A 15,645-nucleotide genomic window follows, 5' to 3' on the forward strand; every position below is an offset into this window, starting at 1 on the left:
AATATTTCTTGAACACATCTTACCATATATGTTAATTTGCCGCACAAAAGAATATGATTATCACTATTTTATGCTATTTAACTTAGATAACAACTATAATTGTTTTAAAAACGTCAAATTAATTCGTTTTTACGTTTATCAACTTTACTGCTTATTTTGTATATCCATCAATCGATCAATAATCAGAAAAAGATAAAAATGCATGTATATAGAATTTAAAGCACTTTCCGCCCAGTGATTCATTTAGTATTCCAGAAAACCATAATTTATCGACTCATTTTAATAAAATTTGAGTAGAAAATTGTTAATAACATTTTAAAATTGGTAACAGCAAATCTTAAAATGAAATGAACAAGTATTTACAATAAAATAAAACAATCAAATAATACAAATGTAGACCAAACAAATCAGATTTGTAACGATCGTTTTTCAGATCGTTACAATTCCCCGGCTTCACCGGAAAAATTTTATGATCCTAATAAAGCAACATAAAATTTTTTACCTTCTACTATTCATAGTTTTCTTACATTCATCTCTTTTGATCTCTCAAGACTGAATAAACTAATAGAAATTACAAACTAAACAACAATTTGAAAACAGTAACATTAATAACATAGAATTCGCTATTTACAGGCTCTTATTTAAAACTTTATTTGAAAAGTTCATATTTACTTTTCTTTATAACATTTAACAGTTCCAAAGATTCTTCACAATCAGGTGGACAACGACTTAGAACATCTGCAATTTTATTGTGTTGTCCAGCAATATGTTGAAAGTGTAAATCAAATCGTTGAAGTTTTAGTATTAGTTTCGTAGTCCTTGCGTCCAAATGTTTTAATGTGAGAGCATGAGTGGCTGCTTTATTGTCACAATGAACAATTACACTTCTCCCAAGGATAAAATTAGCAAAACGTTCGCACACCAATAAAATCGCAGCTAATTCTAGCTGAAACACAGAATATGATAATTCTTGAAGTCTTAATCGTCTACTGGCGTAACCTATAACTGATGGATCTTCGTCAGTCCCATGAAACTGTGCTATATACCCCGCTAGATTTTCCGCGCATGCATCACTGAAAATATGGAATCTTAATGTAAAGTCTGGCTGTCCAAGCGCAGGAGGTGTACTAGCTATTATACGTAATTTCTCGAAAGCAGTTATAGCTGTTTCGTTCCATACAAATGGTTTATCCTTTTTCAAGAGCTCATACAATGGACTTGATAGATTAGCATAGTCGTTTATGTATCGTTGACGCCATGCTACTAGCCCTAAGAAAGATCTAAGCATTTTTCGGGTCTTTGGTATCGGAAAACAACGTATGGGCTCATTTAATTTAGGGTCGTTCTTTATCTCTTTTCCATTGACTATGTGCCCTAAAAATTTTATCTCAGGTACGATGAAACTGCATTTTTTGAAATTTAAGGCAAAGTTGCCGGCTTGGAATATTTTGAAAGCAGCCTCCAGATGGACAAAATGTTCTTCTAGCGAAGAAGAAAAACATAAAACGTCGTCGAGATACACAATAATAAAAGATTTGGTATGCATCCCAAAGAATTCATTCATTGTCTCCTTGAATATGGCAGGTGCTGATCTCAAACCCATAGGAAGTACACACATACAATGTTGCCTCCCTAAATACACAAAACTTGTACATAACCTCGACGAAGGATGCAAACGTACTCCGTAATAACCAGACGTACAATCAAAAGAAGAAAATACACGTGCACCAGTTAATCGAGATAACAGATCTGCTATAGGCTCTACTTGGACTTTAGGCGATATGACCTTGGCGTTTAACCCTCTTAGGTCTAATACTGGTCGTACTCCTCCTGAAGTCTTGCGGACGCAATGGATGGGATTACGGTAAGGTGAAGACTTTTTTTCTGCAATACCATACTCAACCCATTTCATTAACTCTTTTTCAAAGTAATCCCGCAAAGATTGAGGGATGCCATATAACTTTCCCACAACTGGTTCATGATCTGTAAGTTCTATCTTATATGGCTTAGTGTGAATGGGTCTAGGATAATCTGTAAATAGTGGTCGATATTTCAGAAGGATATCACATAATTTACTCTTGATATCTTCTGGCAAATCAGCACGTTGTTGCACATATTCTTTGATCTCATCCTCAGATATACTAGGTTCCGGTACATGGATAACTTCCTTAACTTCGTGTAGGGACTCATCGGCGGGACTGTAATTTGTGTCACGGATAAAAGAAAGATGTACAGATGTAGGTTCTATAAGACAAACAGTAATCGTATCTCCATTCTCATCAGTTAAGTGTATAACCTGTTTCCCAACATCAATTATCCCATTGAATTTACGCATGAAAGTTGCTTCCAAGTAAAAGATTTGGATGCATATTTTTCACTACAAATACTGGTACTTCAAAGACATGTTCTTGAATTAAAAATGTTAAGAGCTGCATTCCTTTGACATTAAAATTTTCATTACCAGCAAACGCTCCCAAATTTATAGTCTCTACATGTCGTAGTTTAGCATTTGGAAACTTCCGTTGAATCTTATACCAAGTTCGTTCGCTTAATAGATTTAATTCCGCGCCAGAATCTATAATAGCAGTTAAATCGAATTCACTTACAGTACATGGTACTTTGGGGGAAGGATAATAATATTCCTCCTTGCCTTTAATTTTAGCATCATCAACATCCTCGTCAATGACAAACGAAATGCTATATTTAATTTGAGTATATTCATCTGCAACTACTTTTGATTTCCCGTTCTCACTTGCAGAGGATATAAATACTGTTCCGCATTCTTTTTTCTCCGAGAGATTATATCTATTTAAGAGTTGATGTTTTCTCTCCATTGAACAATTAAATTTCTTTAAATTCTTAAAATTCTGAGTTCCCAATCGCTCTCCCTGTAAAGTTTGGATGACAGCACAATTGTGTAGTATTTTGTGCACTAAGTACGGGCCTACATAACTGTCGAAATATTTATGAACTTTATTTTTCACCGAAGAAGAGAGGGAATGTGTTCTAACCATTACCAAATCTCCCTCTTGTAAAGTAGGTGAATTATTATCACAAACTTTACTACTCGTTTCTAAAGTCTTCCTTATTGTAATTTGTCTATCTTCTGGTTGTAAATCAGTTAATTCTGGAGGCCATTTATAAGATCTTTTAAAGACATCAGTGGCAGTGAAAGATAAAAAGATTTCAGCTGGACAATGATTGGTAGCTTCACAAATTGAATGATTCAAGAGATCTTGCGCTTCCTTCAAAGATTGAGTCCATTTAGAGTGATCTTCGGAGCACTTTATTCGCATTATTCTATTTAATTCCCTGTGTCTTCTTTCCACAAGTCCATTTGCCTGAGGAGAATAGGGTGATGTCAAGTGATGTTCGATGTTATGGCGTACACAAAATTCTTTCCATTTCTTCGAGGTAAATTGTGATCCGTTATCGCTTACAATATGTGTTGGGTAAGGAAATACATAGAAATAATATTTCTGTAGAACTTGAATAATCTCTTGAGCGTGTGCGGTCCTCAGAGGATAAAAACATATAAATCGAGAGTACACATCTAATACAGATAAAACATAATAGAATCCACGACTATTAGGCAACTTTCCCACGATATCTACACAAAGCTTCTCGTGAGGACACTTCGATTCAATATGGCACTTAACAGTGGGAATCGATCGATTTCTTGCTTTTGTACGAGCACATGTTAAACAGTTATTGATATAGTTAGCTATATCTCTCTTTTGGTTCTTCCAATAAAATAGTGCGCGGGCAAAACCAAAACACTTCTTAAGTCCAAAATGACCCTTTTCATGTATTTTCTTTACTAACGCATCCACCAACTTCCTAGGAATCACAAGCAACCATTTATTTTTAAGTTTATCTTTAACAAACAGTATGCCGTCCTTAGTTGCAACGGAACTTTCGTTCTGTTCTAATATTGAAAATAATTTCTGACAGTAATTATCAGTCTTTTATTCTTCTCGGATTACTTCACTAGATATCAGATTTGGGTCTTCGAATAATACAAAATCGGTTCTTATTATTCCAGTGTCGGAAGGATTTATGCTTTTGCCCTCGCAACCGTTTACCCTTCCTATGAACGATTGCGCCACACGTTTTCCGAAGTAACTGGATTGTCACCCGAGCCTTCAGGTCGGCTAGCCCCTAATCTTAAATCTTCAATTGGTGAATGACTTTCGTTAGTTTGACAACTTTGGTCTTGTGAAAACTGAACTCTTCTACGTTCGTTATTGTTCGACGGTGTTCGTGCATAATTTCCCCAGTTTCTTCTTTTGTACTGGAAACGGTAATTATTACTACGAGTACTATTGTCTGCAGTATGTTGTGTTACTTGAGCAAGATTAACATCGATTTGTTTGGACGAACGACCATTATCCGGATTGTTACGGAAGCGATAACTGACTATATTACGCTTGGCGCCTTCTCCAGCTTTGATGTTCGCGAGCCTAATCAATACATCCTGGACAGATTTTGCGGGAACCACTCTTAACAATCGAGAATCTTCTTCCGGAAGGCAGGTTAGAATAGTATCAATGAGCTCTCTTTCCCTATAATCTTCCGCAATACTATGATATTTCTGAACCAAATGCCATGCGAACTCGAGAGTGGATGGAAACTTACTCTTATCGTAACGCATGGTTAAGAGTTGTTGTTTCTGAGCCCATTCTAAATCTGGTGATAGATATTGCTCTCGAAAAAGTCGTATAAAATCTTCATAGCTTTTAATTTCAGATGCGACCGTTCTAAACCAACCTTTAGCCGCACGTGTTAGAAACTGTGGGAGCAGGAATAGTTTTTCTTCGTCAGTTAAGTGAAACATATTACCACATCTTTCAAAATCTTCAAGGAACTGTCTCGCAGCACCAGCTGTTCGTTGTCCTCCGAAACGGGGGAATTCGCGAAGGTCTTTAGGTTTTAGCGGTAACTCGTACCACACATCACTCTCATTCAATCCGAAAGGATTTCTTACTAAAACTTTTTCAGACGTTTGACCCGTTATAGGATAATGAAATCCAGTTTCTAAAGAATTTACCCTACTCGATCTCATATTTACTCCGTTAGGAATGTGATAAGGCACGCCTGAATTAACTGTATGACAATGGTTTACTATAGGAGAAACAGAACTTTGGCTATAATTTACGATGGGAGAAACAGGACTATTTACCGTAGTAACGGTAGTTGTAACAGCAGTAGACATTGACGTCACACTCGGAATCTCGGTGGTTCTGGATATATTAGCTGAAAAGAGAGTAGGAATACATGCATTTGCAACACTGATATCACCACAATTACCTGACATTATCTGTTTGCCTGAAAAGGATTCAAATTTTTCTTTGAGCCACTGGTACTTACAATCTTGCTCTTGCAACTTCTTACCGTATTGTATTTCTAGATTACTAAGTTTTCCCTGAGTTATCTCCATATCATCCGTCACCTTCTTCAACTTATCTTTTTGTCCATTCACTTCATCACTCAATTGATTCAATCGGATATCGACAGTTTGTATCTCAGTTTTCAAATCCTCCTTCAACTCTTGTTTGCAGTTGGTGAGTTCTTGATGCCACTTCTGTTCAGTCTCAATCATCCTTTTATTCATCCGCTCTTCCAACTTCTGACAATGAAGTTCAAAATTCTTATTCTGATCCTCGAATTTCTTTTCCAAATTTTTATTCATACGTGTCATCTGATCCTCAAAATTTTTATTCATACGCGTCATCTCCTTCCACAGTTTTGTCAAAATTGTTTCAGGTCCTATATTACTACTTTCAGCAACTTCTTCTTCCTCTTCAGAAGCCTCATCAACCTCTACTAGTGACTGACTGTAGTAGATTTTCTGTGTAGCTGTTAAAATTAATTTCCTAAAAACACTCACTAGTACTACCCATTCGTTGCCATAAGAAAACCTTAACTTTTATATAATTTGTATTTCGGACTTCCATTACAAGTAGCACCAGTCAAGCAGGTCCGGATATCATGCGTGGAAGCAGATTCACAGCATTTAACAAATATAACCATAGTTATCCAGATTCCAAATCTCAGTTCCAAAATTTTAATGTTTATTTCAATTACCAGGATACAAGAGCCATATTACAGCTGTCTGCTTTTAAACGATCCGGATTGTAGGATACCCCAGTTATCTCACCACTTTACTTCCTACAGCCAGTACATATATTCTTTCAAGACAACGACGTATTTCCACATGACTGCGAAGCTTTATAAACAATGGCTAAGAATACATATAAAACATCCGTAACATCCATCTCGTGTTAGTACATAGGCTGTAATATTAGCTTTCTAAATTCCGTAAAATTCATATTATTTAATAAAATAATTATTGCATACAAAATCAAACTTAATAATTTTACATTGGGAATCAACTGGAATATGGAAGTAGGCGGGGTTAGGCTCTTAGCAATTCATATTATATTGATTGATATTTCTTGAACACATCTTACTATATATGTTAATTTGCCGCACAAAAGAATATGATTATCACTATTTTATGCTATTTAACTTAGATAACAACTATAATTGTTTTAAAAACGTCAAGTTAATTCGTTTTTACGTTTATCAACTTTACTGCTTATTTTGTATATCCATCAATCGATCAATAATCAGAAAAAGATAAAAATGCATGTATATAGAATTTAAAGCACTTTCCGCCCAGTGATTCATTTAGTATTCCAGAAAACCATAATTTATCGACTCATTTTAATAAAATTTGAGTAGAAAATTGTTAATAACATTTTAAAATTGGTAACAGCAAATCTTAAAATGAAATGAACAAGTATTTACAATAAAATAAAACAATCAAATAATACAAATGTAGACCAAACAAATCAGATTTGTAACGATCGTTTTTCAGATCGTTACAGAGTTAAAGCGACTGATGTTAGAACATTATGGCCAAAAGAGGCATGAAATTGCTGAAAGATATAAGTTTCACAATCTTAATTAGAATTCCAGTCAATATCTCAGTTTGTGATGGCCTTGCGGAATCAAGCAACTTATTGTAATTTTGAATCCTGTTTGGAACATTCATTGAGGGACCAATTCGTTTTTGGATTAAAGAGCAATGTGGCGAGACGACAGTTGTAGGCAGCAAATCCATTAACATTTCAGCAAGCTAGAGATATAGCAACTGCAGTAGAAAATACCGAAAACAGATAACACTTTTTAGTGGTTCAGATTTGCAGCAGCAGCAGATTGGTAAAATTGACAAAAACCAAGGAAGAGGGAAGAGAAGGGACATAAATCATTCTGGTAGTACATCGAGTGCTCATAGTTCACCTAGGAGTATGACTCAACGATATGGGTATTCGTCGTTGTCAGTCTCCACCGAACTAGAGAAAGGAGGTTGTTAAGTGTATATAAAAAAAAAAGTCGAAAAACACATGTAAACGGAGAATGTCCAGCTTCCGGCAAGCGTTGCTTCCGATGTACAGGACTCTATCATTTTGCTTGTGCGTGTGTATTGCAATCTGTTGAGAATAGAATGGAAGAACGGGAAGCTGCGAAGATAGCGATGACAAAGTTACAAAGCCCGGTGCAGATGTAGCACTATTAGACCAGGAGAATGTTAGTGATCTGTACCAAACTTTCACTATGAACACCTTGCATCAGCAAACTGAGGTGGATAATTTACAAGGCAGAGTGAAGTGAAGAGAGTAGTAGTGAAGAGTTTTTTTTTTTAAATATCCCTAACAATTAGCCTAAAAGGCGTGATCGTGAGACGTTAACGGCTTACTTTTCTTTCTAGTTCTTTCTTCAAGAGTTCACTCTGAGACAAAATAGGCCAATCAAACATGTGTATCTTTTTTTTTTCTTTCGGATTCGAACACTATTCTTCTAACTTGAAAGAAGTACTGTGATTTTTGTCGTTGAAATATCGTATTAAATGTTGTCTATTTTCCTCATTTAAATTTTGATAAAATACCCCACGCATTCCTCTGTTCCTTTGCGAGTCACCTTTGCGTCACCACACCTAATTGTGCCAGGGGCGCACCTACAGAAGAAGGGGCACCGGGTCCAGAACCCTCCCAAAATTTAAACCTGAAATAAATTCTGATTAGATGACAGTATTCACAGTCAGATTATATTCTGTTGGATCAAATGTGAAGAATTATTCTATAATTGCTTTGAATATAGTTGTTTTGTTTAAATCAATATAGCAATATTGTTGTCTCAAAGCAATATGTTGTGATATTTCAAAGCAATATGTTCTGAGTACAATTATGTATTGACTCAGGGGCGCATACAAAGGGAGATCCACTAGGTCAGGATTCCCCAAATTTGGTAACTCGACATATTTGTAGACTTTCTTAAAAAAATATATAGTTTCTTTTCTTTTCTCTCTCTCTTTTTTTTAGCAGAAAAATGATTGATGTAGCCTGAAAATTTTGATTTTACACTTCATTTGTGCTCTTTCTTTCCTTATTAAGCAATCTAACGCTGTAATTTTTGCTGAGAATATAGGTGTCAATACTTGACAATTATTTACCGTTTTTTTCGGATGAAGAATAACACCGGTTCAATACTACATAGACATAGTATCGTGTAGTATTCGACTCTCCGCCCCCCACAACTTTGGACCCCTCCCAAAAAAAATCTGATTGTGCGCCTGAATTGTACATTAATTAGATCTACGACTAATAATAATGAACATACGTTTTTACTCGAATTCGATCCACCATTTTGTTCTCGAGTTATGGGTAATTTTTGCACTTTTTTTTGGGACAAAGTTTTGGCTGATTGTAGCTTCAAAAGAAAGCACATCTACAGTACACGCATGCTGACCTATAGTTAATGTGTTATCTTGTTGACGTCAGAAATCACCTCATAAACGTTGCCGGTATTGTTTTGAAACACTCCGTATATCTGTATTTCGTTCGTATTACTTTATTTGTTTCAGACCCTTTATGTATTGGTTTTGAAACTACAGGATTCTTTGATATAATTATACGTTAATATGTAGATTGAAGGACTCTTCTTGAAAGTTGTCGGAACAAGAGACAAATAAAAATAAAAAAAGAAAAGAAAAAGAAAAAAGAAAAGCAGGAACATGATTCGTTTCTGACCTTGAACAAGTTATATACACGAACAGGTTACTGGTTAAAGATTATATGCTTGTAATTACTATATCTTTTTATGTAAAACTATACTTATCCAATGGTAAAACAAAGCTCATTAAAAGGAGTGTTTTAAAGGCCGTATTTTTAGATTTCCAAAGACCCAAACTATGATGCACATTGGATGGGAGTTCTTATGTATAGAGTAACTCACGTCTGGCAAGATAGCCCCCGGACTTTAGAAAATTGAAACAATGACTAGGTTATTCGTTTATACTACGTTTGTATCGTTTGTTCCGAAAATATTTTCGTTTGTACCATTTTCCTTATAGGGTTACTTGAGAGATCAACTGGGGAGGGGGTGGGGCTCTATCATATTCAACTCTTTCCGTAGTAGTTGTCATACTCGTAATTAACTGCTCTTTACTCGTAACCATTATTAAGAATAGTTTTAGTATTACTAACATAGCTTTTACCGTTGAAATTATTATTATTATTATTATTAATAATAATAATAATAATAATAATAATAATAATAATAATAATAATATTTCAGATATGCTATATTTTTGAGACGTGAGCCTTGATTGTACGTGAAGTTAAAATCAAAGATTATGTCACGGACGGCAAATGATGGCTTAACACCCAAAACAAACTCTTGACCTCTCCAAGTGCGGGTTAATCTGTGTTTAATAATTACAGCAAATTAATAATGTTTATAATATAATGTGAAAGAAACACTTCGTAAAAAGATTAAACTATGTCAACATATTAAAATAATTAAAAGAACCTAATTAATCATACATTTTTTACTCTTATTTGCTTAACTGGATGAACCCAGAGCTAAATTAAAAATAGTTCTCTGCCCAAATCTCTTAAGCAGTGCGAAATATTAATACTATAGAAATTGACCCTCCTTCCCTTTTAGAAATGTAATTTTCAAGACGCTGGATCATATTTTTTATTACTTTTAGTTAAAAGTTGAAATACCGAGTTTCACGCATCCAGCTTAAGCAAATCCTTCTTTACTTTATAAATATTTTCTGAATAAGTAATGTGGAATTCGAACATTAAAGAAAGTGCACCCTTTGTTCTTTCCCTTTTATGTGTAGAATTTTCAGTTCTTTTGTTTTATAGTGGAAAATGTATATGCCAAGTTTCATTTTACTAGCTTCAGAGATTTACGAGATACGGTACTCTTTACAAAAAAAATCTTACCCCAACCTTTTTACTATACATATTTCCAAAAATTCTTTCGTATACCCTGCTTTCGTAAGAAAATGATTTTTTAGAATTAAAATTTAACGACTCTACTTGTAGTAGTATGCCCAGAAAGTCAGTTATCTTAACTCTTTTATGTGAGTACAGAAGGTAAACACAATCAAACTCATTGAGTTTCATGAACAGTTTCCGATTTATTTTGACTTAACTTATTCGTACATTTCCCACAAGCTGTAGTTTTAAATTCACGTACTGTCAAGACCCAGGTTTCAAAAAGGTAACAAACTGAAAATATAATAATAATAATATATGTATTTATGTATGTGTGTAATATGTATATATTTATTGTGTTATTGAAGCTTGCGTAATTTGGAAATATACTTTTGGTTTGCTTTAAATATGAAAAAAGCCTGCTCCCCTGGGAAAGTTTGCAGGCTACATCCCTAAATGACTATGTATTAGTTTCTTCAAACGTATTGTGTTGCGTATTGCATTAGTAATTTAGCGTCATTTGTTGATTTTTCTTGCTTATACATATCAACTCTATCAAAACACACCATGAAATATAGTAACTACCTGCGTTCTTAATGTATGTAATCGGTATTTAATGTTCACTTCTGAAATATCTAGTGGGGTTTTGTTCTAATTAAGCAAATTTTGGTGGGCTTTTGTCCTATTCTTAATAAAATATACTCCACAGAGTATATATATATATATATATATATATATATATATATATATATATATATATATATATATATATATATATTGCAATTCTGAATGCTTGCTTGGTTTCAGAATAGTCTGGTAAAATATGCTGTTCAAACATTTTTATTAAATTCCATTTTAGAAATTTACGATGTTTGCCCGCCACTAAGTTCACTTGGCGGGGGCTGGGATCGAACCCGGGACCCAAACACAAGAGATGAACGCTCTACCACTGAGCCACAGCGGCCCTCTTTACACTTGAATCTACATTGATTAAAACCTGTGAGAAGTGGTTTCTGTAAAATCGACAAAGCCTCCAATTCCGTGAGTTTGAATAAGAACTGGTCTCCATAATACATGATTATGGAGAGTAAAGTTTTTGGACTAACTGAATGGGATATACAGTCAGCGACAAAAGTTCTTTCCGCTGCGTAAAATTTATTTTAGAAATAACGGTGGTATGGCTGGAACGTACAGAAAATTACATTCTTTTAATTTACTGAAAACTGTACTTTACTTGTCCTTCTATTCTGCAGTTTTTACGAAACTAATTTCATCAAACAAAAAGAACTTTTGTTGCTAACTGTACAAAGACTAGCCTATCAGTAAAACGAACTAATATTGAAAATCTTTTCAGAGACAACATGGGAGGCCGCACATGGTTCGATCACTTCGTGGATCATTTTAAAAACGTTAAAAAGATATTAGGAAACCTACTGGGACATCGGAAGCAATAGCAAGATGTTTAAACAAGGAAATTGTCACAACAACTCTTGACAGACTGGAATGGGAATTCGAGACGCATAGACATCATCCCGATTGAGTGTACCTAAACAAGGATGCTACCACTATTTAAGTTAATGACTTAGTTTTGCTTTTTTTCTTGTTATGTTTATGTTTGGAAACCAAATTTTAATTTTCCCATATTACCACTCGTTCTTTCCAGGCCTCCATTTTAAAACATATTTAATTGTTTACATTTTCTCCTTACTCACTATGATTACTAAGTAAATATTTCGGTCACTGGAAGCGAAAGGTCCCTACTTTGACTTACTTTAAAAACCTAGAGCCCATAATGCCCCTTTTGTCGTGGGGCTCTTTTGACTCGGGTCTTTTTGACTGGGGCCCTTTGTCGTGGGGTCCTTTTTGACGCGGGGCCGTTTTGACTCGGGCCTTTTTGTCCTCACCCTTTTGTACGGGCCCTTCTGACATGGAATCAACGTAGCAGAGCTTGATCTACGATTAAAACAAAAAGACCTTTCTTTGTCACAACATTCTCTTCTATTGTTTGGTAGTCTACCATACATTCATATTACGAAACGAAACCTTCTTTCTTTTGTTACATTAACCACTTAACAGTCAACTTTATGCAGAAAAACGTTTCTAAAGAAGACATGTTTGTGTCTTTTCATGACCAACACTTCCACCTGGTGTCAATCAACAAACTACCGGGTTATACGTTTCAATCCAGTGCAAATACCGCTCTGTGTAACGATTTTCTGTACATCACGATGAAATACCCGCAATACCGAGCTAATCCCACTTAGAATACAATAAAGCCGTGCCGTGGAAAATCAGCGCCCGGGGCGAAATTATACAACGGCGCCCACGTACATGTGACTGAGGTCGACAGGCCAGCTACAAAGCGTCACCATGGTTGGATCTAAGCGTAAGAAAATTTTCAAAAGTAAACCCCCGCTTTTCCTTGATTTTGAGTACTTTTTATTACTTTTTTCCTTCCATTATATATATATATACAGGGTGGGCCATTTTAATTAATCCACGGAAATATCTAAAAAATGATAAAACATAGAAGAAATGTTTGAAGTACACGTTATATATTGCTAAGGGGGAAAACCATTTCCGCCAAAAGTACCCCTCCCCACCCCCCCGGAAATGGGGGTAACGGGGGTAACTTTGAAATGTCAAATGGGAACATGGGTCGAGTAATACCTCGTTCGAAAGGTCTTGGAAAACTAAGTAACGCTGTACCAAAATTTGTTTCATATGGAGCACCAGTTTCAAAATGGCCGTCATGATATAGTTCGGAAACTCCAGTAGCCGTAGTATGAAAACCATGGGAGGTAAATGAATGGAAAAAAATTGAAATACGTAAATATCATAGGGCATATCGAATGATGTGACCCCTGCGATCCCAACGGCTTCCCTGAAGGGATCTTGTGAGTTAACTTCAAAATTTCAATGTCCGACCGGACAACGGTTCGGGCGTACGCTTGACCTACCCAATGCTGTTTGGAAGGCAGACTTCAGGGATAGAGAATTAGTGCACTCAGTTAATGCGGATGGCCACAGTAAAGGGCGCCCATAAGGGGGGAAAGGGGGGCTCTCGCCCCCCTAGAGGAAGTTGTGCTTCGGAATATCGAAAACTCAATAGACTTTTTAGAATAGCTACAGCAAAATTTGAAACTATATTTGAAATGTCGCTTTTTCTTGCCTCCCTTGGAAACCACAACATGGCCGTCCTTGGCCACAGTTACATTTTGATTAACTATTAGCACTCATGTCATATTGTGAGCTTGAGGAACGAAACAGTGTGTACGTATATCCCCGAAATGCTTTCCGAATAACCAGCACGCATTGCATAAACGTTTCTGTGGCGACGGAGATTAGCAAATTCACACGTTTGTAAGTTCCAGCAACTGCATTATTCGACAACTTCTTTCGTATAACGTTCCTTCTGTTTTCGCATAAAATCATACTTAGCCATACAGATATGCGTTACCATTCAAATAAAATTTCACCTTTTTTTAGTCACTACAGCGTCATCCTTACAAACAAATGTTTCAACCATACCATACCTATTTGTAAGGTAGCCTTAATTTGCGAATTAAAGTAGAGTTCTCATTTGAACTTTCACTGTTACTTTCCACCCCACTCATATACAGAGCACAGGAAAATATTATTTTGCAGGACTTGGATATCTCTCTATACATTATGGCAATTTTACTCTAACATTTTTATCTCTGTTGTATCATTATCGAGCCTTGGAACGCCTCCGTGGTTTTCCTATTTAATTTTCGTTATTTTCATTTATCTCTACCCGTATTCATACTATGGGCACTAGACGTTTTCTTAGACACATTCACCATGTCTTGGCGATCCTTTTGGAAACGGTGTCTCATGTCGAAAATATTCTTACAGAAGCTGTTTGATATTCATTTGTCTATGTAACATGATGTTACTCGCTTCAAGTTGCTATTTGAAATTTTCAAGTTGGCCCCGGATATCTTTCAGTGGAGTCACCCCGACAACACTTCTCGACGTGCCTTACGTCAGTTACCTACTCCAGTTTTTCTTCGGTTGATTTATCTCCAATCGCTTTCATACTACGGATACTAAACCTTTTGAGAACACTGCCATTTCAGCTCAATCGTTTTCTCCTGCAAGATGTTTGATTTTGCAAGATTTATGGAACGAGGTACCACTCGACTCATGTTACTATTTGAAATCTTGAAGTTAGCCCCCAAGACCCCTTCAGGGAGGCCACTGGGATCACAGGGACCACACCATTCGATATGCCCTATGCTATTTACGTATTTCAATTTTGTTCCATTCATTTACCTCCCATGGTTTTCATACTGCGGCTACTGGAGTTTCCAAACTATATCATGGCGGCCATTTTGAAACTGGTGCTCCATATGAAACAAATTTTGGTACAGCGTTACTTAGTTTACCAAGACCTTTCGAACGAGGTATTACTCGACCCATGTTCCCATTTGACATTTCAAAGTTACCCCCCGTTACCCCCATTTCCGGGGGGGGGAGGGGTACTTTTGACGGAAATGGTTTTCCCCCTTAGCAATATATAACGTTTACTTCAAACATTTCTTCTATGTTTTATCATTTTTCAGATATTTCCGTGGATTAATTAAAATGGCCCACCCTGTATATATATATATATATATATATCCTTTTTCCTCCCGGATTTCACACCCCTTTACTTCGGCGCCCGGGGCCGTTGCCCCGCTCGGACCCACAAGGCACGGCACTGAAATACAAGAAAAAGAAACAATGCCCAAAAGAAACAATAGTTGATCCATTTTTACATATGATTGTACAGTGGCTCAGTACCATACCATTAGTATGTGGAGTCTGGTTTGATCCCCGACGAAGTAAGTTTGTAGTGGACAACATCGTCTCTTGTCTTTTGTCGTGTACTTCTCTTTCCTTCCACATTTTCATTTCACCAAGTCTTCCGTCATCATTCACTTGGCTTAATCATCTCTCTCCCTTAGTCTAAAGATCATAATCGTGAGCAGGCCCGTATCGAGGTGGACTAGGGGGGCCGGCCCCCCCTAAATTTTTACTGGCCCCCTCTAAAATTTTCACAGTAGGCTTGCAAATAAACTATAATATGGTGATGAACTATAATATTTTTTTGATCGGGCCCCCTAACTTTCCCCGCCCCCCCCTACATTTTTGAGCTGGCTACGGGCCTGATCGTGAGGTTAAACTGAAAGATTTCATTTTTTTACACGTCATCTGTAAACGTAATAATTCAGGTTAATCCGGGAAGTGGTTAAAACTTTTGGGATGTAGAACAAATTCCTGTAATTTTTTTTTCATTACTTTAAATGCGAAAATTGAATTCGCGGTTTGAGATTTTTTA

The 15,645-nt window shown here is 36.1% G+C and overlaps 1 protein-coding gene across 1 annotated transcript in view; it reads right to left on the reverse strand.

Moving 5' to 3' along the window:
* LOC145672946 (pancreatic triacylglycerol lipase-like) overlaps nt 1-15,645 on the reverse strand; it is a 186,913-nt gene that overhangs the window by 96,416 nt on the left and 74,852 nt on the right. The gene's annotated exons all lie outside the window — the stretch shown is intronic.

This window comes from Thermobia domestica, chromosome 16 (assembly GCF_964235325.1).
Source record: "Thermobia domestica chromosome 16, izTheDome1.hap1.1, whole genome shotgun sequence".
NCBI lineage: Eukaryota > Metazoa > Arthropoda > Insecta > Zygentoma > Lepismatidae > Thermobia > Thermobia domestica.